Below are 25,227 nucleotides of genomic sequence, written 5' to 3' on the forward strand. Positions count from 1 at the left end.
TGCCTTGTTTTTATGCTACAGAATTCTGAATTTCAGAATTGTTGGCTAGGGGTAACTTGAAGGTGGGGGACTAGAATCATTTGGAGGTGCCTTCACTTACGTCATTGGTAGTTGTTGCAGGCTGTTGACTGAGATCTCAGGTGGATCTGTTAACTGGAGTGTACATGGGGCCTGGACTTATGGGAGCCTCATTGTAGTTGGCTTTCTTACATGGTGAGTTGGGATTTAAAAGTGAGTGTTTTAGTGAACATGGGTGAGGTGGGGATTAGACTCCACCTGTAACTGGTCACATGTGAAAGAAAACATGTGGGGTGGGAGATATTGTTATGGACATCTCTGGACAATACTACTGCCATAGTTTGCCTTTTTTGGGTACACTTCACATGCGTCTCACATGCAAAATACACTAACCCCCTCCTCAGAGACCTCTAATTTACATCCCATAATGATATCAGCTCAGAATGTTAGTATTCTCATCATCTAAGTCAAGTCCAGATGCTGTTGAGGTTCCTTGGGTATGGTTTCTTGAGAATGATTACTCTTTAACTGAAGACCTGAGAAGAGACAAGGAATATGCCCCCATGTGATTAACGTACAAGATTGGAAAGGCACATGTTAATTGCAGTAGAATTCCTGTTCAAAAACAGGGACAGTTTCTAAATTGTCCAACAGTTCTGAAACCCAGCAGGGCATGTGTTGGCAGTTCCTTGACTAGGTCTGAGTCCTTCTGCCTATCAGTTGTTCCTGGTGGGCCATGGCTACTTCTTTGGTCGTTGATTTCACCTTCTGAATCATTCTTTTTTTCCAAAAAGAACTAATCCGTCTTTGTAGCCCAGTAACCATCTGAACTTGCTTCCTGCCTATAGTTATTCAGGGTCCAAAAGCCTCATTTTAGGTGGTTACTGTCCCTTTCATTCTAAGCTGATATAGCTTAGTTTGTGGACTTCCTGTGTATCAGTTCATAATCTACTCCATTTGACAAAAGCCATACCTACAAATCTCTCAGAGGAGCCTTTTCTTACCTTAGGCTCCCTGTGAGGCTGCTGTGGAACAGGACCCTTAAGATCCTTAGAGAATTTTTTTGCCTGGAAGGATCAATAAAGTACTAACTTAGATCTTTCTGAGGTTTTAACAGTGGATCTTACAGTCACTCTAGATTTAATCTTTGCCCTGAAGCTCTTTCTTACTTTAACAACACTTTGCTGGCTGAGAAGGATATTCTGAGCCCTTTACATTTACTTGAAATTGCATTAAAAAAGTAAACGGCTCATTCTTTAGTTCATCTCTCTACTCTCTCAGAAAGGCAGCTAGAAGAAGCCACCTGCTTCTTCAGCATTCCACCTGGAATCTCCTTAACTCATTAGCTATACATTATATTTTCCATGTTACTGTAGGTGATAGTTTTGCCAAACTTTTCACTATTGTATAACAAGGGTCTCCTTTTATTCAGCTTTCCAATAGCATTTTCCTTACTTGCCTTTAAACCCTCACTGACAGCCCTGTTGAGGCCTTTTTGCTTTAAGTCTCCTCAAGCCCCTTTAATTATGTGAACTCAAACCTCAGATGGGTCCTTACTTGTCCCTTGGCTGTACCAGAACTGTCCCCTAACCTGGGGGTTCTTATCATAATTACCTAGAGAGCCGATTGAAGCACAGATTGCTGGGCACCACCTCCAGAGTTTCTGTTTTAGGAGGTCTAGAATGGGACCCAATAATTTGCATTTCTAACAAGTTCCCAGATGATGACGGTAATGTTGGTTTGGGGACCAGACTGAGAATCACTGATTTGAAATGGGTTGGCACAGGAACAGCCCTTTTGTGTCTATGATGTTGCTGTTCACAGCTTTTCTTGATAGGCCTCGTACGGTCTTGGAAACAGGGTTGCTGTGTGCTGAAGAGTCAGACAGTAGCTTTTAGCCTTGCCTGTCTACCTAGTCTTAGGTAGTTCTGCTGTGCTCTTTTTTATTGGTGTACTGTATTCGATTTGTCCCTGATATCTTTGGAGTTTTCCTGAGAAATGAAGTAGTGTAGAATCAACTTATTAAAATACATTTTAAGCCTTTAAAAAAACCAAATAGGTGTTGACAAAGTTTTTCTATTAGGACCAGATAGTAAATATTTTAGGCTTTGTGGGCAAGATTGTCTTGTAGCAACTACTCAACAATACCTTTGTGGTGCACAAGCAACCGTAGACAGTACATAAATGAATGGACTTGTAAAGGTTGATTTACAAAAACAGGCAACTGGCGAATTTGCCCTGTGAGCTAAAGTTTGCCAATTCCCATTTTATACCACTACTTGACTCCACAGTCTCTTCAAGCTACTGCCCCATTGTCCATTCTCTTTAAAACTCTTTGAAAGAGTTGTCTGTATTTTCTCTTCTTTTTATTCACTCAAAAAATTTATCAACTTTTTAAAAAAATATTTTATTTATTTAGAGAGAGTATTTGAGAGAGGGGTGGGACAAAGGGACAGGGAGAGAGAAAATCTCAAGCAGACTCCATGCTGAGCACAGAGCCCATGCGGGGCTCAATCTCATAACCCTGAGACCATGACCTGAGCCAAAACCAAGAGTTGGGTGCTCAACTGACTGAGCCACCCTGGCGGCCCAAATTTATCAACTTTTTGAACAGGTCACACATTTAAATAGAATTCATATGTGTTTTAGAAAAGTGTTTTAGAATTCAAAAATTATTAAATATCTTTGTATCTATGTTAATTTGCATGTATGCAACCATAACTATAGATTAAATAGAAGAGGAATTGCCGATTCAGATGTGGTATATGTTACTAATTTCAATAAGTATTGTTGAATTGATCTTCATAGAAATGCCAGTTTGTACTTTTCTACACCTGTTTTCAGATGGTTTGATCTTTGTTAATTTGAGATGTAAAAAATGGAATCTTGTAATTTTAGTTCGCTTTAAATTTTCCTTTTCTGAGAATTGTTCACTCATATCCTGGCCCATTTTCTTTTCTTCTTCTTCTTCTTTTTTTTTTTTTTTTAAGATTTATTTATTCTAGAAGGAGAGAGAGCCCTTGTGCAAGCACATGCATGTGAGTGAGGGCAGGGACAGAGGGAGAGAATCTCAGGCAGACTCTCAGCTGAGCGTGGAGCCTGCCTGGGGATTCAATCCCAGGACTCTGAGATCATAACCTGAGCTGAAACCAAGAGTCAAAGGCCTAACTGACTAAGTTACCCAGGCACCCCCCGGCCCATTTTCTTTTGGATTGTTGACCTATTACTTTGATTTGTGGGAGCTCTTCCTAGACTAAGGATAATAGCTCTGTGTTGTGAAATAAATTGTAAAATATTCTCTCAGGTTGTCTTCTTATTTTTTTGACTCTGTTCTGTGAGTTTTTTGGTCATGCACACATTTTAGGTTTTTATGCTGTTTTTGTTCGTCATCACATTTATTTATTTATTTATTTATTTATTTATTTATTTATTTATTTATAGGTTATACTTAGATCCCTCTTCTCTACTCTGAAATTATATTTTGAAAGTTTCCCATGCTTTCTTGATCCACCTGGAATTTATATTGGTGCAAGGTATAAGATGGGATCCGACTTTTTCCCTTCGGATGTTTGTTCCAACACTATCTGTTGAATAATCCATCTTTTCTTTTCTGTGGGAAATGCTAATGTTTTTTGAATTGTGTATATAGTTGGGTCCATTTCCAGCCTTTGTTTTGTTCCAGTGGTGGCTCCTGTGAAACTACTGTGATTTCTAGGTTAGGGAATGTTTCTATTAATTTCTTTATTTTCAGGTTCTATACAGTGTTTAGCATATGGAAGGAATTCAAATGTTTGAAAATAAAATGAGTAAGTCAACAGTTTAGGAATATAAGCAGATCTTCGTGCCTATTATTCAATCTAATTATTGAATTTCTTTCTTTACTTTTATTTTACACTTGGATTTAACCTTGGTTTTCTGTTTTTATTTATACTTTTTTGGCTTTATTGTGATGTGGGGTTTTTTTTTATAGTTAATAAATAGGTATTAATTTGTGAGTCTGCTCCTATTAATCTATTTTTGGCCTTAAATTGTTGAAAACTAACAATATGGTTTATCTCTTGTGTATGAAGAGAAGTTTGTCATTTCATAATAGCAATCCACAGGATAGTCCATTTGAGACTTGGATCCCCTGAAGTTCCAGTATATGGGTTTCATAAGGGTGTGACATGACAAGATTTATTAGGAGAGGATTTTAGGACTAGGGAGGGAATGACCCAGAGAAGAAAATAGTGAATTATAGTGTCAGTCAAATTAATGATGGGAAGTTGAGGAAGTGGAAATTCATTCAAAATAGAAAATGCTTCAGTGTCTAGAGAATTTCTGTGTTTATGCATTCCTCATTCTTTGCTTGTTTATCCATAAGTGCTTAATTTTATTTTTTGTTTGATGTATTATAATCTTTAAAGAGTTATTTCAGAGGAATATCTGAAATAATGGTCTTCTGGCGTGGTGTTTTTTCGAAATCATTATGAACTTAAATTCATACTGATTTCAATAACTTAGATTTTTTTTGAATGTCAATAGCAAATGATAGTGTTAAGTTCTTCACTAGTAGAATTAAATTTCCTGTACAATTTTATTTTCTATAGGCAAACTCATTACTTCTTAAAATTAAAAAAAATATTTAAAAAACTTATTGGTGATATAGGCTTGGCATATGATGGTTTTCAAAGGAGCTCTTAAAGGTGACCCCTGCCAACTTTTAAAATGTATTTGAAGCACTTTCCCCCATCTTTATTCACATTTTTTTCTGTTTTATTTTTGTACATGTATATATATGAAGTATATATATCATATATATATGTATATATATGTATGTATGTATGTGTATATATATGCTAAGAAGTAGCTCAAAAGCTCCTCCTAAGACTAAAAATAGGGAAGGGAATGCATTTGTAGAATAATTTATATTTTTTCACCTTTCTGTTTGTGTGCAATTCATGTCTGGTTTCTCAGGAGGAGGTTAAGATTGTTGCCTGTTACATATGTTCCTTTTGTGACTGGCCTCAGGTAAAATGATGGCCTTAGTATCCCTTAAATGTGTAGCTGTTCTCCTTCTGTTCTTTTCCAAAGTTTAAAAATTGACTACGTATTCATCTTAGATCCCTTGCTTCTTATGTGAAAGAATCATAATGTTTTAAAAAATATATATTTGCATGTATTTTATATACTGTTCTAAGAAGCAGTAGTAGTTAACAAGCTTTGAAGAATATCCATTCAAATAGAAAGATTCAAGTGAATAAAAGGGGCTATTTAAAAATTACATTCATCAATCAAAGGGGTAAAAAGAATTGCAAGTGCTTCTTGTGATTGACAGAACTTGCTTAACAAGCTTTGATATCTTTCTGGATGTTTCTGTATAGTGACATGAATATAGAAAAGAATATTCTAATTTGAGCCTATAACTCAGCAATGTATTATGGAGATCTTTCCATTTCAATGATTAGAGATTCATTTCATTTTATGGAATACTTGTATTTTTTTGTGTGTGAAATGCCTGTTCATGTTCTTTGTTTTTTTACTGATTAATTTGATTATTTTAAACCTAATTATATTGAAACTTCATAGTATATGATTTTTTCTCAGCTTTTAAAAAAACTTTTGATTATGATGTTTATAATTTTATGTAGTCTTCAGTCTTTATTTTCTGTATTGTTTTTTGCTTAGATGTTAGGTTTGGAAATGGTATACATAGACAAAAGATTTTTTAGTATAGAAATAGTTAAAGTGGATGGATTTAAAACGCACCAAAGGAATTTACTGAAAATATCCAACTTCACATGTGTAAGGGGGCAAGTAAGAAGAACAAAAGTTAACAGCAGTGATTTTTAGAGTATTTACATATACTTGAAAATGTTTTAAGTCATTTTGAAGGAGTAGGATCCAAATATAAAGAGAAGTATAATGGAAAAGTGGAATAAATGCATATACTCATTGCAAGGATTGTTTCCAGTAACAGTTAAATGAACTTTGAAGTAATGTTTAGATTTTGTTATGTTTACTTTTAGTTGTTTTCTTTTTTTAATTTTCAAGCATATGTTTCCTTAAGGTCAGTTTTTATAAATATTCCATATGTGCTCAAAAATATATATTTGGTGGAAGGTTGTAATATATTGTAATTTTTCTAGTGGATTGTGTGCCTTTTGTTAGTTTATGGGGCCCTTAGATATTGAAGATACCTACTCCTTTTTTGATAAATGAATTTCAGATATTTTCTCTCAGTCCATATCTTTTGGTTTTATTTATGGTCCTTTTCTCTAGAGAGATTGAAAATTTAATGTAATAGATCTTTTTCTTTATTGTACATTTAGAAATTTGAATGACTTCACTGTCATTAATGTGTGTAAGAAGGCCAGTTATGTAGTAAGACAGTAGGGAGAAATGGAGACCTCGGGAAACTGGAGATCCATGTTCTGCCTAAGCCATTGAAATTCAAGTGGTTATAAAAAACACTCTATTTATTTATTTAAAAGATTTTATTTATTTGTTTGTCCAAGAGAGAGAGCGAGAGCGAGAGAGCGCACACACAAGCAGGGGGAGCGGCAGGCAGAGGGAGAAGCAGGCTCTCCACTGAGCAGGGAGCCTGATGTGGGACTCAAACCCAGAATCCTGGGACCATGACCTGAGCTGAAGGCAAATGCTTAACCAGCTGAGCCATCCAGGTGTCCCTAAAGAACACCTTATTAGCCAAAGTAAATATGGACTCATAGAGCCAGTTTGTGTGACTTTCGTTATTATGAGTTTTGTGTTTCTCATTTTGTATAACACAGTTTTTTGTTCCAGGCATAAGTTCTGTCAAAGATTCTTCCAGGGGCGCCTGGGTAGCGCAGTCGTTAAGCGTCTGCCTTCGGCTCAGGGCGTGATTCGGGGCGTTCTGGGATGGAGTCCTCCCAGGGCTCCTCCGCTGGGAGCCTGCTTCTTCCTCTCCCGCTCCCCCTCCTGTGTTCCCTCTCTCGCTGGCTGTCTCTCTGTCGCATAAATAAATAAAATCTTAAAAAAAAAAAGATTCTTCCAGTATTTTTATACTTTATTTTGGAAATATTTTATTTTGTTAAACATTTATTCATAGATAATTTATTTTTTTTTAATAAGGTATAAGTTTAGCATGTTTTCTCTGGTTGTACTGTTATGCTAGTGCCTTTTGTAAAAAAAGTATTTTTTTACTGTATTGAAATGTCATTGTTATTATCTTAAGTTCCCATATACACTTGGATTTATTTCTGGATGCTGTTTTGATCCACTGATCTGTGTATGCCAGTACTGTTTTGGTACAGTTTTTTATAGTAGGTTTTAATATATGATGGGGTAAATTTCTACATTACCATTCCTAATGGTAAGAACTTTTAAATGCCTATCAAATCCACACAGAATTTAAAAAGGATCTGCATTTTAAAAAAATACCTCTTTTGCATTTAATCTTGTTTTTAGATGATAACACATGTCCCTATATAATCAGTGAGATTCTTGTGTTATCCCAGACACTTCTTTATTAGTCCTTTTGTACTATTATAGCGTTTATACAGCTTTTAGAGCATAGTTTAGATAAGGAAAGAGTCTGTGTATGCACAAGTAAAGAAAGATCAGCAAATAACCAGCTACTTTTTGGGTACCTTCTTTTGGTTTAATACATCAAATTCACAAATGTTTTTCTTTAGCAAACATTTCTAGGTTTTGGATAATTAAAGTATGTGATACCTCCCCTCCCACAACCAAAGTACTGTGGTTTTAAAGCATTCAAATCCCCTGCCTTTACAAAATTTAGCTGATGGTTTCATACTAATTCTGCTTTATAACATTTTTGGTCTAATATTTACATTCAAACAAAATGTACAGCATAATGGATTGGATGTTGTGAATATGAGATAAAAACACTTAAAAAGTAGTCTCTTTTTAAAAGGTTTTTTTCCTAAATTAATTTTCCTGTATTCTAGATAACTTTATTTCTAGACTCCATTTTTCTTATGCCATGTTAGGAGGACATTCTGTTTTTGACAAAAGAAGAATGTTCACTCTCTCTTTAAAGAACATATAAAATTCAATCAGTTTAATTGTTATTAAAATTAGCGTAACTCAGTTTTCAAGCAGAAATTGAGGAAGAACAAGTTTTGGACCAAGTAGTCAATAGAGCATAGACCACATTTCCTTTTCTCCTTTTGTTCTCTTTAATAATAGCGTAATTGTATAGCGTGACTGTAGTTGATGCTGTAAGTGGTCCACCCTTATTCCCTGGGAGCTTCAGTATGCTTGAGTGAACTTCTGACTGTTGGTATTTGCATCTCTAACCTGCTGACTCTTCTTGGTAATGTAGGAAGCCATGCTTGCAGGGCTTGTGGCAGGCCAGGAGTGCTGTGAAATTAACACTTCTGGGTGCATCCCTCAGCCACTGACTCTTAGGGGTTGGTATTGTATAAATACTATAGTTGCTCCCTTGGGTGGAATAATTCTCAGACATGTTTTATACTGTTTCCTAGAGCTTTTCTGAGAGATTAAGCCCACAGGGTAGCTGGTTTAAGAGTGCAGTTTTATTGTCTGCCTTCCCTTCCCTATACCACTTCTCTGTTTCTCTGCCATTGTTACCTGAACTTCAAAACTAATCTACTTTCTTTTGAATTCTGTATCAGGTTTTGCTTCTAGGAATATTTAAACTAAGACAGCATGACTTTGGGGGTAGTGTGACCAAACTTCAATGAGAAGTTTCATTTTTCAGCAGTTTTATTTTTCAGCATATATGAATTGCCATACTTTTTTCACGCTTACTGCCTATATGATTGGGAAGGAAAAAAGGGAAAATTAAAGAAAAGAAAAGGAAAAAAGGAAAGAGAGAAAAAACAAAAGAAAACCTCTAGCATTGTCTAATACAATGTGAGGAGAAGGGAAGGTGCTTATCTCTGGGTGAGATTATTTCAGTTTATTGCATTTAATCCTTACAAAAATCCTATGAAGTAGTGGCCATTATTATTATTATTATTATTATTTTAAGAGATAAAAATTGAGCTCAGAAAGATTAAACTGATTTCAGAGAAACATCACAGTGGACAGGATTCAAACCCAGTTCCATTTCAAACTTGGATCCTAACTAAAAGGCTATATTCTTCTTTTCATTTTAGCATTTGAAAAAAATTTTTTTGAAATATTCTTAACATATGGGAAATTAAGAAAATAAAATAGATTATTAACCTGTATCTGCCATCTAGTTTTAACAATATTTGGCTACTTTTTGCTTTAGATCTTATTTTTTTAAAGAAATAAACATTGTAGATACGGTCAAAGCTCATCTACATATTCCTGCTCCTGTGTCTTCCCCATTGACCTCACTAGAGGTAACCACTAGCCTGAAGTTAGTATCATTTTCATGCATATTTTAAACTTTTCCTGCATATATGTATCAGTGAATAATATGGTAGTAGTAAATCATGGGTTTAAACCTTAAATAAATTGTATCATGCAAAAATATCAATCTCTTGCTACAACTTGCCTTTTAAGCCTCACTTATCTTTATGACATTCATTTATCCATATTTTGAGATATAGCTCTAGTTTATTCATAAAATTGTTGAATAATTATGAATTATGAATAATTGTGATTTATTCTGTTGAATAATTATGAATAATGTATGAAGATTCTACCATTTTTTTCTACTGATGAACATTTAGGTTATTTGTTTTATTTTATTATTAATTTTTCATTTTAATTTCAGTATAGTTAACATACAGTGTTATATTAGTTTCAGGTTTATAGTATAGTGATTCAACAATTCCATACATTTCTCAGTGCTCATCACAAGTGCACTCCTTAATCCCCATCACCTATTTCCCCCATCCCCCCACCCTTCTCCCTTCTGATAATCATCAGTTCTTTCTCTATAGTTAAGAGTCTGTTTTCTTGCTTTGTCTCTCTTTTCCCCCAGAAATATGGAATGCTTCATGAATTTGTGTGTCATCCTTGCACAGGGGCCATACTAATCTTCTCTGTATTGTTCTAATTTTAGTATATGTGCTTTTGAAGTGAAGCACTATTTCTGTTTTTTTATTACAAATAATGCTACTGTGAACGTTATGCAGTAGTACATTCATTTCTCTAGGGTTATAACTAGAAATGGAATTTCTGGTTTGTAGGATAGTTATATCTTCAGATTAATTAAATGCGCCTAATTGCTCTCTAAAACCAGCTGTTTGAAGGGTTCTACATCTTCTCATCCACACTTGGTATCTTCAGACTCCTTAATTTTGACAACCTGATGGGTATGATTTGGTATCTTAATTTGCATTTACTTAACTACAAGTGAGATCTACCATCTTTTTTGTTTATTGATCTCTTCATATCTTTTGCTCCTTTTTTCATTGGGGTTTCTTTTGCTTATTGATTTATATTTTGTAGGTACCATCTTTTAGTTTGGCTTATGATCACAAGGATTAGTACCATTTGGCACCTGTCAGCTTGATAAAAATGTCCTTTTTTGGTTAACTTTTCTGTATGGTTTTGTTATGTGTCTCTTCTAAGCATTCTATACCTTGATTTTAAAAAAGGAAATCTAGTCTGGGGTGCCAGGGTGGCTCAGTTGATTAAGCATCTGACTTCAGCTAAGGTCCTGATCTCAGGGTCCTGGAGTCCAGCCCTGCCTCGGGCTCCTTGCTCAGCTGAGAGTCTGTCTGTCCCTCCACCCCTCCTCCTGCTTGTATACACACACACTCTCAGTCTCTCTCTCTCAAAGAAATACATAAAATCTTAAAAAAAAAAAAAAAGAAAAAGAAAAGAAATCCAGTCTGGTGTTCTTTCTCTTCTAGAAGGTGGGTTTCATTGGCTTATTATTTACATTATTGTATTTGTTGACATTTGGACTTAAAATTTTTTTACTATCTTTTCCTTTTAATTTTCTTTTTTTCTGCCTTTTTTTGTTTTTTTTAAGATTTTATTTATTATTTGACAGAGACACAGCAGAGAAGGAACACAGCAGGGGAGTGGGAAAGGAAGAAGCAGGCTCCCAGCGGAGGAGCCCGATGTGGGACTGGATCCTGGAACACCGGGATCACGCCCTGAGTCGAGTAGCACCCCCTTTTCTGCCTTTTTATAGGTTATAGATCTTTCCTTTCAACTGTTAAAAATTTTTGACATGTATACTTAAATATTCACTTTTATTAAAAAGCCCAAAGTTATTTAGTGTACTTCTCCTACTAATAGGCAAGGAGGAATCAAACGCCCTCTGTCATCTTAGTCTCATCTAAAGTTTCAGTTTTACATGTTTCTTTTTAAGTTTTCCATTTTTAAAAACCTGTCAGTACCTAATACCACTTTTACTGTATTTAGAGATCAGAATCTTTAGACAAAAAATTTTGTAGTAAATATTATGAACAACCTTTGCTTTTAAATGCATGTGAGAGATGAATTATAAAATACAAAATAAAATCCGGAACTTCATTTCCTGAAATTTTCTGATTAAGTAACCTGAAAGCACTCATTAAGAAGTGCTACATGAAATATAATGATCATCCTTTAAAAAAGCTTTTCTCTTAGGGAGAATTTTGAACATACAAAAGTAGACATAACAGTATAATGACTTCTTACACACTAATCACTCAGCTGCAGTAGTTCTTATTCCCTGTGCCATCTGCCATCTGTTTTCCCATTACTGTTACTTTGAAGCACATTATAGATATCATATTATTTCTTCCATTAATAGTTCAGTATGCATCTCTAAAATATAAGAACACTTTTTAAAATTAAAGACATCATAATTCCTTAATATCTTTAAATATTCAGCAAGCAATCAAATTTCTGAATATCTGACATATCAAAAATGGCTTTTTAAAATGGTTTGGGTTTTTAAAATCGTTTGGTTTTTTTTTTAAACTAGGTTTGTTTTTTTTTTCTAAACTAGGGTTTTTTTTTTTTTTTTTAATTGTCCCTTGTTTTTTTTTCTTTTTTAACCATATTGGTTGTAGTTTCCCACAATCTGGATTTTGCTGATCACATTTTCATGGTGTAGTTTAATGTGTTCCTTTGTTCTCTTCATTTCCTGTAAATTGGTATTTTACATACTTGATTGTATTAAAAAATGTCATATACTGTCAGAAAATATTTTCTTATATATTCTTGTCCTACTGTTTCTGCTTTTTCAGCTGATTCCCTTCCAGTCCTTCTTATAGGACCCTTCCAAATTCCCCTTTCCCTTACAAATTCAGTTTTCTATAGCATTAGTCTCCTGTTCTTTACCTTCAATGATGTTGCCTTTCCTAAAGCTATCATGTCATATCTACCCTAGGGTCTGGAGGAAGTATTTACATCGCTGCTTCCACAGGGTAATATTTATCGCTCTATTAAAAAAACAAAAAATCTTGTCCTTTGAGATTAATATGATACAGATTATGTCATCCTCAGTCGCTCCTGTTGTCCTCTGCTGCTCTTTCGTTGCCTACTCCTATGTTGTTAGTTGAGAATTTTTGGCATCTAACCTGGTTTTCCTCTAACCCTTTCTTCTGATATTATCATAGGTGATGTCATTATCCAGGTGAAGAACTCACCTAAAGACACTTTGAAGTTTCTTAATATATTTGACTCTGCAGTGTCCTCCAAACTTGACACCAGTACTCCTTTCTCATAACCTTGTTCTAATGAAACCTTGTTATTATCTCGTTTGTCCATCTTTGAATTTGTGAACTCTTAATTGTACCAATCTCTGGTCATGTTCTTCTGTTTTTTTAGGTCTTTTATATTGTATTCCTGTGCCCTTGATCCTGTCCCTGTCTGTCCTATGGCTATCGCCTTCCCCCTTTGTTTTCTCCTTCTTTCTTTGGTATTATTATGTTGGCTCCTGCAGTAGCTTAAGAATTACCTCTTGGCTTATTTTTTTGTTCTCCTTTGATCTTCGACCATTAGCAGCTACCGTCTCTTTTCTGCTCTTCACCCTTAAGAATAGCCTTGCTACCTTGATTTCCTTTTTCCTCATTACTCTCTTCTTAAATTTCCCCCCTAGATATTTCATAGACATTGGTTTAAAAAAATCAGATCACACAGAAGAACTTATAATGCAAAAACTATTACAATGAGAAGTTTTATTCTTCCCACTTCAGTTCTTTTCTCCAGAAGGAGTTAGTTTTGACTGTTAACTTCTTGTAGTTCAATCTTGATTTCCCCTCCCCATTTCCTCAAATTATTCATTTCACGTAAGGTAAAGTAGTATATTTAGAACTTGATTTCTTGTTCCAGAAACCATAGGCAGTATTTCTTGATTTCTCACTTTCTAGGATTAATGTACTTCCAAGCTTCTCTTTAGCCACCTCCTTGCTTTCACCTCTCAGCCTCCGGCATTTATATTTTTATGTCCAGATGAACATTTATATTGTGTCTAGTAACCATAATTAGCCCTGGAGTGCTTTGTAGACGATTCTAAATTTGCAAAGCAATGACAGTGCTTATATTATATTGAGGATTGTTACAGAGCCAAGAAGCATGCTATAATTTCGTCAGCTTTCTTGTCAAGTTTTCTTCCACTGGAATTGCCTTTTTTCTCCTTTCTTTTAGTTTTCCTTTTTTATCTTCTGTGGGTGTGTTGTGTTAATGTTGTGTTTTGTATTTGTCTTTAACTCCTTCATGGCAGCCTAGTACCCACTTTTTTCTGAAGTCTTCTTTCCAGCATCCCTTTGCTGGGCTGGGTGCTTTAGGCCTGCTGCCCAGCTGTCTGTCACCATGTGACTTAACTACACTACTGTCCAGGGTTGAATCTGTTTTCTGGACCTGATGTCATCTTTTTTATTTACTCCTGTGGTTTGATTGGTATGTTATATCTTAAGAAAGTAACTTCTGAAATGCTGCTTTTGAGGTAAACTTTGAATATTTAAATATTTGAAAAATCACTTTATTCTGCTGGGTAAGAATTCTAAGTTGAAAACCATGCATGAGGTTAGAAAATAAAAATAATGACACAAAATGAAAGGAAAAACTATGTTTACCCTTCAGATCCTTTCCCTAGTTTTTTGCTAACTTCTTAATTGCTAAATTCAGTGAATTTTTCCCCCTTCTGTTTCTGTCTTATTTAACCTCTTCATGGTATTTGACAGCTCTTCTCATGACACTCTTTTCTTTCTTTTTTTTTCTTTAAAGGAACTTTAGTTTTATTAAAATACATACAAAAAAGCACACTAATCAGAAGTATACATATAGCACAGTGAATTTTTACGAAGTGAACACTTCCAGCTTTTCTCCTGATTCTTGACCATTTCTTTTCAAGCATCTGCTACATTCCTCTTTATGTTCCCCCATTTCTGACAGTTCTAGATAGTTCTTTAATGTTTGGACTACAAGGACTTGGTCTCTAACCCTCTTCTCATCTTGTGTACCTTATGTATATCTTTATGCCTAATGGCTTTAAAAATCTGTAACAAAAACACAAAATGTTTCCCTTAGCCTTTAGAAATCTAGCTGCCTATATGATATCTCAATCTGGATGTATCATAGGTAACTTAGTTTCATTATGTGCCAAACTGAATTCATCATTCCTCCAAAGCTATTCTTCCATCCTACTCTGTGAATTGTGACACTGAACACCCAGCCTCTCAAACTCCAAGCCAAGAAATCATTCTTAATTCCTCATATAGCAAGCTGATAACTATTAATCTTCCTTGTAATTATCTAATAGGTGCTTCATATTGCAAATATCTAAAATCCACTTTCCATTCAAACTTACTTTTCTTTCCTATCTTGGTGCTTAGCATTGCTTTCTTTATACCTAGTTGCTCAGTCGGAAATCTCAAATGCAGGTTAGATTCCTGCTTTTCTCCCCGATGTCCAGTTAGTAATAAAGGTAGATCTTTGCGGCAAATCTCTGTAGTACACAGCCCTGTCCTTTCACCCTGTGCATAGTTCCTGCAACACTTTATGTATCGTTTTATATCTGTCCACATTATTTCCTTTCTGCTCCAGATGAAGAGCTTTTGAGGCAAAAGGTTATATCTTTCTTTTGGAAAATGTTGAAAGTGTAAATGAACATGAGGTTAGCTGAATGAAGAGAGATGATATAACATGTAAACAGAAAAGTGTTGGAATACATTTAGACTAGAAAATTGGACATGAACAAGTTTAAAAATTCCAGAATTTCTCTTAAACCAACAAACATGGTACATATCTGTTTTATCTAGGTTTTGGCTGAATTACTCCTAAAATATCTTTGTAAAGAGGGGAAATATATAAGTAAGCACAGTGTAATGACAGTTTATCTTGTTTTGTCAAGGATTCATAAAGCAGCACTTTATATTTTACTGTATCACCAGGAAATTTCTTTGAGAGTTATGGATTATTGTGGTATATTCTCCAAAATAAACTCCATTCTTTGAACATTGGTTTTAAGTGATTTTTTCTACTTTTAATTTTTTATAAATAAAAATAGAGAATAATGGAAACCAACATACCCTTGAAGGAAAAAAAGCTAATTTCCAACAAATTAATTAGAATATATTCCAAATATTAGCTATTAGCAATCAATATAAAAATATTTTATGAAATGGATACCAGAGTTGTTTTAAAGTTAGCCTAAAGGCTAATTAGGACATTTTTAGTAGTATATCAAAGAAAAATTCTACTTAATGAAAGAGGTGATAAAAACAAAAACTAAGGAAAATAACATGGACACCAGAAAACGGGTTTTTAGGAAAGTGTCCTTTTATTTTAGATGGAAGTGTATAGTAAAGCCAGTTTCTTAAACTGACAAACAAAAGTAGGTGAGGCTAAAAAATAATTGATACTCCTTGCTGTTGCCTTTTTAGCTGTCATGCCTCAAGTGTTAGTTTAGCCTTTGAGGAGTGTAGGGACACAGAAAAAGAGGTACATTAATTCAGTAGCATTCTACTCCTGTAGTGCTCAGTCAGTGTTTGTCATTACTGTGGGAATTATATTTGATAAAAAAATATCTGAGACCTTTTTTTCACAATAGTAGCTGAAAAGTAGATCCAAATTCTTATTCACTGATGATTTCTGTTGAAGACATGATGTTCCCATTATCATTGACAAGAAGCTCAAATTGGACTTTCTTTGCCCTTGTGCAATTCATGTTATGTAACTTTTCTTGGCTGTCCCTATACTTGGATGTTTGATTATGGTTAGGGAGGTATTGCGTTAGATGTAACTGGCCAAATGTGAACTTTAAAAGTATGTCTGGCAGCCGCATATCTGGTAGAAACCAACAAATCTAAAGTAGGAATGAGAAGAGGTAAAGACAGCAAAAGTTTGTTTTGATGCTAACAGGTATCTGAGGGAATTGTTTCACATTTTCTGACTCTTCTAAGAATAGGCATACTTTTTTAAAAACAGTTTTATTCAGACATAATTCACATACCATACATTTTGCCCCAACCATACGTTTTTTGTTTTAAATTGTAGAAGTAAAACTAGAATCTATATGAAAATGAATAGTGAGAAATTGTGTTTAGATATCATCCCCAACTGCTTTAGTGATTTAGTGGTTTTATATTTTTCTCAGACCATTCTCAAAGAACTTTCTAGGCTTATTGGGTTAGGATGAGGGATTTAGAGGATGACAACCATTTGTCTTCTAGAATGGTATTGTAGATAAGGAACAGAAGGAAAGTTCTCCATGTTATAGGTTTTTCCATTCATAACTTTTTTCTTCACTAGTTTCTGTGACTTTGAGCTAAGAAACCACATGGGATCCAACAGGCTTAAAGAGTAAGAGTCTATTTTTGTGCTGTGCTTTAATATTTTTGCCTCTTTTATCAGAAACTGCTAAAATTAGTAATCAGACCTCGGGATTAAAATTGGTGAGGGAATATCTTTTTGGGTGCATTTCTTTTGAAAAACAGTGTGCTTTTGTGGGAAATCCTTTTGATTTAAACCTGTGTGGGCTTAAAGATAACATATCTTTTTGACTGGGTTTCCATGGAAGCAATACTTTGCATGAATGCAGGATAAGGGAGTCCTGGAAAGGCAGCAGTTCAAAGAAAAGATTTATTTACTAAAGTTTTTTTTTTTTTTTGACAGTAGTTTATTTAATTTCATAGGTAGTTTTTGCTCTTATTATTAAATGCCCTTTTTCACATGACTCGATTAATTTATTTGGATTTTTTTTCCTTACATAGTGTAGAAAAGCTGTAAGTCCTGCTAAATTGCATCACAGAGATTTACTATCAGTTCAAAAAAAAAAAAAAAACAAAGCAAAACATAGTACGTAAAATTTGCCATTTGTTGATGTAAGGAATCAGCTCTACTAGTTGTAATTCAGTTGCATTAATTTGGTGAATTTATAGGGGTGGCTCCTGAAGTTATTTATTTCAGAGACTTGATACGGTTGGGAAGGAGTTGAATATACTAAAAATTATTCTTAAAACCAACCTTTTGAATATTTATTTATTTATTGGAAAGGAGAAGGCTGTCTTTATTCACAGATAGTGTATTCAAGCAATTACAAAAAAAATTCCAAGGAATCCACAAAATGACTAATAAAATTACTATGAGAATTTACGTAAGCTGTAAGGATGTGTCAGATCGCACAAACCAGTTGCATTTCTACCAATAATAAACAGTTGGAAAAAATATTTTTAGACATTACTTGTAATAGATTAAAAAGAAAAATAACAGAAAATTAATAGAAGATGTTTAAGACTTTTATAACGAAAGCTACAAAGCACCAGAGAAACAAATTAAGGAAGATATGAAAGTGTTTTAAAAGCTGAGATTTGGAGAAGCGCAGTGCATCAGTTTAGATTTGGTTTGGCTGCATATAACCAAAATTACAAGTAATAGTGGATTTATGTTTCTCTCAAGTAAAAGAAGATTATGCTGGACATTTGGCTCCATGATTATCAGGAAACTAGTTACCAGCTATCTTTTTCTTTTTCCAACCTTTACCCTGACTTCCATCCTCAGGATCACATTGTGGTTGCAAGAGGGCCATTATAGCTCCAACCATGGTGTGTTCATTCTGGGTAGCCTAAAGGAGGAAAGGGCAACAAAAAAGAATGCCACTTTGTAGCTAAATCAGCAAAGAGTGGAGGAATTACTGCATCATAGTGTGGATATATGTGTAGTCGGCACCCAATGGGTGCAAAAGCATCTGGCCCCGGGGTCCCAAACAGACAATTTCTGCCCTTCAGTGCTGACAAAATTAAAGGCAGAGAGATGAGAGGTAGTGAAACAAGAAAGTATCACTGGAAATAGAGCAGGCCAACATCTCAAAGACTATTTCCCAAGTCCTGAAAATACTTGTAGGTTTATGTAAGGCAAATGTGGGACAAAGGTAGGTGGGCAGGCGTGTGGGCAGTAAAGGTCAAGTAGATCATTGTCTTGGGGTCAGTCACGCAGGGTCTTGATGGCATCATGGCAGTCATTCTTGCTTGAGGGGGTGGTTTTGGTTCCCATCACAGGATGCTAACACCCCCCTGCCCCAGGTCTTTTCCTAAGTTAAAAAATAAGCTGGAAAGAATTTAGTCAGTTGGAAAATACACACTAAGGTCAAGTGGAAGTAGGTAAAGTCCCCTTTCATACGTATAACTTTGTAAGAAACTTGTCAGTTTTACAAAGTGGTTGCTCAGTTTTACATTCCCCTCAGGAGTGAGAGTTCCAGTTGCTCTACAACTTTTTTAACGTTTGTCGTCATTAGTCTTTTTAAATTTTTGCCATCCTAATGGGTATGTGTTGGTATCTAATGGTTTTAATTTGTATTTCACTGAATTGTTGGTATTTAGAAGTTTTTCATGGGGTTTTGGGCAGTTTTTAAAAATCTCCATTTGTAAAGTTTGTTTAAATATTTGGGTTTTTTTTTTTTTTTTTACTATTGGATTATAAGAGTTTCTTCTGTATTCTAAATATAGATCCTTTGATATATGTATGTATTGCACATATTTTCTCCCTGTCTTGACTATCATTTTCTTAACAGTCTTTTGGTCAGCAGAAACTTTTAAGTTTTGGTAATATCTGACTTGGCACTTTTTTTTTTTTTAAATGGCTAGTACTTTGTGTGTGTCTTATCTAAGAAACCATTATAACTCTAAGGATGATCAGTGGACCGTATGTGTGTGGTTTTATTTCTGGACTGCCTGTTCTGTTCCATTAATCTATTTGTGTATTCTTATGCCAGTACCATATGTATTGATTATTGTAGTTTTATAGACAGTCTAGAGATCAAGTAGTGTAAATCATTCAGCTTTGTTCCTTTTAAAAATTGTTTTGACTTTTCTAGACTCTTTGCATTTCTGTGTACATTTTAGACTTAGCTTTTCAATTTTTGTAAAAATGCCTGATGGGATTTTGATGGGGATTGCATTAAGTCTGTATTTCAGTTTGAGGAGAACTGACAGATTAGCAAGCTAAAATCTTCTAGTCCATAAAAATTATTTAGGTTTTCTTTAATTTTTCTCAGGTTTTATACTTTTCATTTCATGTTAAATTAGAACATCTTTCATCATTTGTATCTCTGCATATTTCATTTTTTGGTGCTATCATGACTAGTATCTTTAAAATTTTATTTTGCAGTTGATTGTTGTTGGTATATACTTTAAAGTGTAGATTTTATTATTCAGGTATGGTGAGGCCAATAGATCAGGAGATAATTACCATTGATAAGATAATTGTTACATTCACAGATCCCAAGAGGAGGGGTTATACCATGCATACCAAGAGGGCCCACACGGGGAAACATCAGGGTCAGTCAGGATGCAGAGAGAGTGAGGGGAAAATGTAGACAAGAAGCTTTTATGGTAGTTTTTGTGGGACACGTCAGGTGAGGCAAGGTAAGCATGTTGAGGATTGGATAGTCTGAATAATTTCAGTGGGCTCTAGGGCATAGGAGCTGTCCCTAATTGTCTTCATACTTGGTCCTAGGAGGATTAAGGCCCAGAGTGTAAGAACTCGGTAGCGGAGGTGGTTGGGACTGTGGGCTCTGCACTGGTTGGTTTGTAGATGAAAGGTGCCCTCTCAAGGGAGTTCTTTACTATCTTTAAGAGTTGGCTAGGCGTGGAAGGGTAGTCCCTCCAGGATCAGCAAGGCCCGAAGATAATGAAAGTATCAAAAATATAGAATAAAGAGCATAATTAAAACAGTACATAGGAATACAGTTGGTTTTGTTTATTTTGTGATGTTGTATCCCATGATATTGGTAAGTTATAAGTTCTAGTAAATCCATTGTAGAATTGTATGGATTTTCTGTGTATACTACCATGTTGTCTGTATATAAAGATAGTATTATTTCTTTATTTTCAGTCTTTATGTCCTTTAGTTCTTTTTCTTACCTAATTGCATTGGCTAGAACCTTCAGTGCTGATTAGAAATGATGATCGTGGACATCCTTGCCTTGTTTCTTATCTTCTAGAGAAAGCATTCAATATGTAATCATTAAATATGATGTTAGCTTAAGATTGTAGAAGGTGTTTATTTTATTGAGAAAGTTCCCTTCTTTTCCTAAATTGTTGACAAAGATTTTCATCATAAATTGGTTTTGACTTTTGTCAAATGCTTTTATGCAACTATTGAAATGATCATGTGGTTTTGCTATATCGTGTTAATAAGGTAAATTACATTGATTCACTTTCAGATGTTAAACCAACCTGTATTCCTGGGGTTACCCCAGTTGGTCTTGATTTTCTGACTTTTTTATGTGGTGCTGGTTTCATGTTCTATTGTTTTGTTATATTCATGAGAAACATTTGTCTTTTGTGATACTCACATGTGGTTTTGGCATCAGGGTAATGATTATAAAATGATTTAGAAAGTACTTCCTGTTTCTCTGTTTTTGGTAAGAGTTTGTATAGAATTTTTTTTTTTCTTTAAATGTTGACAGACTTTACCAGTGAACTTGATTTGGTCTGGAGTTTTCTTTGTGGATAGATTTTTAATGAAAAATTTGATTCATTGAACAGATATGATACAATTCATGTTTTCTGTTTTCTTCCTATATCAGTTTTGGTAATTTCTGTCTTTCATGGAATTTGTCCATTACATCTAAGTTGTTGAAATCATTCGGCATAAATCATTATAGATCCTTTTCCTATTACTATCTGTAAGATCTGTAGGGATGTTCTGTTTTTATTCCTGCTAATGATAATTCGTGGGTTTTTTTCTGACTTTCAAAATTGACCATTCTGCTTAAAGATTTGTAAATTTTATTAGTTGTTTCCCAAAACTGACTTTTGGTGTTATTGATTTTCTCTGTTGTTTTCTCTGCTCGTCATGCCTACTTTCTTCTCCTTTTTCTGGTTTCTTTTTTTAGCTACTTAGGAAGTTTAGATCATTGATTCCAGATCATCTTCCTTACCATAAGCATTTAAAGATACACATTTCCCTTTAAACACCGTGTTAGCTGTATCTTAAAAATTTTCCTTTTTTGATGGTTTTTCTTTCTTTCTTTTTTTTTAGTATGTAGTAACATTTTTATTTCTCCATTAGCCAATAAGCAAAGTATAACATCATTTTCTCCATTTTCTTTGGATAATTAATCAGTTCTTAACATTTTCTTGAAAGGATTTTGTGGTCAGTGCCCAGCAGTAAAACTTCTTTTAAATTTTATTTTTAAGGTCGTATCTCTTCCAGCTTCATGTCCATAGATTCCCATTGTATCTGATGCCTTGCTTTATTTCCAAGACATAGAATGTTTCCTGGTACATAGAATGCACTCAAAAGTATTTATGAAGGAGTAAAGAAATGAATGGATCTTCCTAATATCTCGTCACAATGTCTTTACATCTCTGCTCTCCATTTTGTGTGAGGGTTATAATTTTGTATTAGTCTGGAGAACCAATCAAATTGAATAGGGTGTGCCCCACAAGCTGAAGCCCTGATTATGTTTAGCGTCTATCCAGTCAGGGTATGTTCCCTTGGAATGTAACCCTTATTAGGTTTACTAACAGTTTTCCGGGTATAAGGGAGGTCAAAGAGTCATTGTTCTAAGAAGAAACAGACAAATTTGGGACATTGGAAGAAGAGGAATTGGCTGCTTACCTGTGGAACTTGCCACAGAATCTCTTTGGCTTCACCATCTCCTCCTACTCTGAGTCCTGGTATGTCCTCCGAACAGTGAGATGTGAACTGGCCTCAATCCTTAAAATTATGTAAGTTCTATCTCTCTTTAGACATCTGTCACATCAAAGCAGCTTTTTTTTTTTTTTAAGAGTTTATTTATTAGTTAGAGAGCGCCTGAGAGAGAAAGTGTGTGTGTGCACACTGCAGGTGGGGACAGGAACAGAGGGAGAGGACAAGCAGACTCCCTGCTGAGCGTGGAGCCCTTTGTGGGGATCAGTCTCAGGACCCTGAGATCATGACCTGAGCAGAAACCTAGATTCAGGCGGCTAATCGACTGAGCCACCCAGGTGCCCTTCAAAGCAGCTTCTTATGATCTTTATATTTCATTGTGTCAATATTTGCTTTACCATTTTCCTTTCCCATTTTTGGCTGTTTGTGTCCTCTTTCCATTCTGGTCTTGAACTACTTAATTATTTTAACTTTCTACCCTAAGATCCTTGATCTGTACTGTCTAATAATTTAACTACCCAACACATGTAACTGTAAAATTTAGAGTAATACAATTAAATAGTTAGACTCCATATCTCAGTGGTAGTGGTCAAATTTTAAGTATTCTGTAACCACAGGTGTAGCAGTTATTGTATTGTACAGTACAGATACAGAACATTTCCTTTATCTTAGAAAATTCTATTGGCATGGTGATCTACATCTTATGTTTTTATTATTTTTTGTTGTAAATACTTCATTTTTTACTTCCCTGAATTAATTTCCTTTTATGGATTTCATCAGGTGATTTTCATTTTTTAAAACATCTTTAGCTATGTGCTTAATTTAATCATTTTAAAATTAATGTATATTTAAGACTAATACTTTCATGTGAATATTGTTTTAGGTTTGCCCCATTTGTACTTATACATAGCTGTATTCAAATGTTACTATTTTTCATAATGCACTGAAAAATGTTTGCGTCAGCTTTAAAAGAGATTTCCCCCCCTTAATTTTTAGTTGATAGATTGTTTCTTCTATGATTGTTGTTTTCTGGCATTATTTCATTATTTATAGGGCTGTTGCATATTCCTTTTTAAAAAAATATGAGGTTTTCCTCCATCTTGGTACATAAACCATTTGTATGCAGTGTCCATTATGCACTTTGAAAATAGATCTCTTTCATGGTATGCTGCTTTCATAGATAAAATTCTAGAGTAATTGTAAACTTAAATCTAATTTTGCCACTCCTGAATTGCTTTGAATGTGTTAGATGTTGAAAATCATGAAAGATTGAACTTTGATTTGTAATCCAATCTGAGATGATATATTTCTTCATTTTCAGTATTAATTGATATATATTTATTTTGGTTTAATACTTTCTTCATATTTAAAGCTACTTTCTTGTACCCTATGATTTGTCTTTGCTTAATTGTGAATTGCTAAAATGTAAGGCACAAGGAGGCAAACCACTTCAGTTATGTCAACTGCTGTATCATTAGCACCTGGAATAGTGCCTAGACCATCACTGGTGTTGAATTTTGAGAGAGCTCACTGAATAACATCACTTTCCAGACTAGTTCTGAACTGAAAAAAAGGGAACTGGCAGGTGAGTGAGTATAAGTAGATATCATTTGTTTTTATTGACAGATCTGTTGAGGAACACAGTTTTGCTGTGGAGGAACAAAGGTCCTTAGATTGCTAATCCTTTAAAGTATTAAGGCATTATTGAGGAAGCAGAATGCCTCCTTCCACGTAGCTCTTTGAGATCTGGGGGAAGAACCTATGGTGTGCAGTCACCCATCCTGAAGTCACCAAAGATACAAAAGTCATTATTCCTGCTTTAGTGAGAAGTTAGTCAATACATTTTTGCATGAATTACTGAATAATTTAGAACCGTTAATTAGGTTTTGCTAGTTCTTTTAAAGATTGCTTGTATTGCTGTGGTTTTGAAATGTATTTAATCCCTATTTTCTGAGATAGTTTATCAAGTTTATTGATCTTTTCAAAGAACCATCTCCTGGTTTCATTGATTTGTTCTATTGGTTTTTTACTTTCTGTATAATTTATCTGTAATCTTTATTATTGTTTGCTGGGTTTAGATTTTGTTTGTTCTTCTTTTTCTAGCTCCTTTAGGTATATGGTTAGGTTATTTGAGATTTTTCTTGCTTCTTGATGTAGGCTTGTATTGCTATAAACTTTCCTGTTAGAACCACTTTTGTTGAATCCCAAAGACCCTTAAAAAAAAGATAAAGAACCAATCAAAGATGAAGAACACAATAAATGAAATAAAAAATACACTTGATGGAATAAATAGCAGGCTAGGTGAAGCAGAGGAATGAATTAATGATCTGGAATACAGAGTAATGGAAAGGAACCCAGCTGAGCAAAGGAGAGGAGAGAAAATTCTGCAAATTCAGAATAGTCTTAGGGAACTCAGGGACTCCGTCAAGCACAATAACATTTACATTGTAGGGCTCTCACAAGAAGAACAGAGAGGAAAGTGGGCAGAAAATTTATTTGAAGAAATAATAGTGGAAAACTTCCCTAATTGGGGGATGCAAACAGATATCCAGATCCAGGAAGCACAGAGATCCCTCCCTCACCCCAAATTCAACCCAAGGAGGTCCACACCAAGACACATAGTAATTAAAATGGCAAAAAGTAGCAATAAAGGAAAAAAATTAAAAACAGCAAGAGAAGACAGTTACATACAAGGGAAACCTCGTATGGCTATCAGTGGATTTTTCAGCAGAAACTTTGCAGGCCAGAAGGGAGTGACGTGATATATTCAAAGTGCTAAAAGGGAAAAATCTGCAGCCAATAACACTCTGTCCAGCAAGGCTATCATTCAGAATAGAAGAATAGATAAAGTGTTTCTCAAACAAAAACTTTTATAAAGAAATAAAAGGATGTAAAATATGACATTACCTAAATATACCTGAAACTTTAGGGTGGGAGAAGAGGAGTAAAGAATGGGTTCAAACTTAAGTGACTATCAACTTAATATAGATGCTGCTATAGGAAGAAGTTGTTATGTGTGAACCTAATGGTAACCACAAATCAAAAACCAGTAATAGATATGCAAGGAATAAGGAGAAGGAAATCCAAGTATATCACTAAAGAAAGCCAACAAACCATGAAAGAGAGCAGGAGAAGAAAGAATCAGAGAAAATCTATGGAAACAAGCACAAAACAGATAACAAAATGGCAATAAATACATATCAATGTTAACCTCGAATGTAAATGGACTAAACACTCCAATCA

General features: G+C 34.6%; 1 protein-coding gene and 1 non-coding gene across 4 annotated transcripts in view; one reads left to right on the top strand and one right to left on the bottom strand.

Annotated features, from left to right (window-relative positions):
* JAK2 (Janus kinase 2) overlaps positions 1-25,227 on the top strand; it is a 208,896-nt gene that overhangs the window by 83,446 nt on the left and 100,223 nt on the right. The window lies entirely within an intron of this gene.
* LOC121100153 lies at positions 9,924-10,031 on the bottom strand. Its single transcript, XR_005831894.1, has one exon. It is a non-coding gene; the product is annotated as a U6 spliceosomal RNA (small nuclear RNA).

The sequence above is a fragment of the Ursus maritimus genome, unplaced genomic scaffold, assembly GCF_017311325.1.
Source record: "Ursus maritimus isolate PB19 unplaced genomic scaffold, ASM1731132v1 scaffold_34, whole genome shotgun sequence".
NCBI classification, from domain to species: domain Eukaryota; kingdom Metazoa; phylum Chordata; class Mammalia; order Carnivora; family Ursidae; genus Ursus; species Ursus maritimus.